Source organism: Phytophthora infestans, genomic scaffold (genome assembly GCF_000142945.1).
Source record: "Phytophthora infestans T30-4 supercont1.41 genomic scaffold, whole genome shotgun sequence".
NCBI lineage: Eukaryota > Oomycota > Peronosporomycetes > Peronosporales > Peronosporaceae > Phytophthora > Phytophthora infestans.
The window spans coordinates 5,374-6,843 of record NW_003303718.1 but is presented as its reverse complement, the minus strand read 5'-3'; positions in this window follow the sequence as shown (position 1 = coordinate 6,843).

Sequence of the window (1,470 nt, the reverse complement as noted above, 5' to 3'; positions counted from 1 at the left end):
TTGGGTTCGCAGGAGAGGTTCTGAGTCATGCTTTCACTCGCTCTTTGAACTAGGTCGCAATGCACTCCTCCAACTAGTAGATGTGTTTTTCACCCACGGGTTCTCGTGGGAAAGTGTACCTAGAGAGGGGAGGTAAGATACGTGGGCCCGCCCTTTACATAAGTAGGTAGATTTCTTTACAAAAGTAGGTGCATCAGCACACGACTAGCGTGTGCTGAAATGCTGTCATGCCATTGGCTGATATATGGGGAGCCAGACCCATTATTAGCCAATTGGACTATGACGTGTATTTGAGTGGCCAGGGCTGTGGCCTTGGTCCTAAAATAAAGTCAGAGTTGATTTTTCCTTAAACCTAAGACTCAGTCGTCCTATTGCGAGCTTCCTCAACGCTATAGTGTAAGCAAGTAACGGAGTAAATATCTGGCCCGTTACAATAGCAGTATAGATATAATTTCTAAAGCTGGTCTCATGGGAGTGATCTCAAGGTCCAATTCTAAGAGCGGTATCTGTTCATTTATTTGTGCAAACGTAGCATACACAGCTTCGTCGTGCGGACTAAGCTCTTGTCTATATGCACAGCTTCTCAAGTACACACTACTTTCATTGAGGAATTAACCACACACTGAACAAGTCCCATGCATCGCGCCAACTCGTCTGCCTCTATCTCATCTTCTACTGTTCCAGTGGCTGCTGCTGTGGCGAAGACTTCTGATGATGAAAGCATGCCGGATAACGATCCTCTCCGTGAACAGTTTCCTGGATCTTAGGCAATTTTTGGCAGATAAGGGATATCAGGGCCTAGCAGAGACCATGAGGGTCATCATCCCGACGTGTCGCCGCCCTTCAGCACCACTAACACCACAACAAGAAGCCGAGAATGTCGACATCTCTTCCGATCGTGTGATAGTGGAGAATTACTTTGGCCGATTCTGCAATCTTTGGTGCATTATGCTCCGACAAGCTCAGATGGCAAGAGCAAAACTATGTTATGTACCTCCGAGCTTGCGTCGCTCTGATGCAGATGACGGCACGAGCTACACCGACTATTTGAGGCGAATGTATGCAATCGGAAGGGAGAGGCATCAATCTAGAATCGCATCGAATACGCGAGCAAGAGAAAGAAGGCGCCGCCGCATAACTGCGTCACGTCTGGCTGCTGGGGCTTCTTCTGGAGGCGAATCTTCAGAAAACAGTCAATAGTACTGAACCAATTAGTTTCGTAGCCAACCTGATATGTAGCCCGCAGGAATGCTGATCTTCGGCGCCAAGTGAGGTACCAAGGGCTTCCTGACTCAGAGTCGCCTCTCGTCCCTGCAGAGATGGAACCTTATCAGCGCAAGTTTATCTGTACGCATGGGTGGTCCGAACGTGACAGATCAACGGGAAAGCGGACGTCACACAAGCTGAGTACTACCGATTGTCCGTTTCAGATGCTGGCTCAAGCTACCAAGCGTAGTGACGGTCAATGGG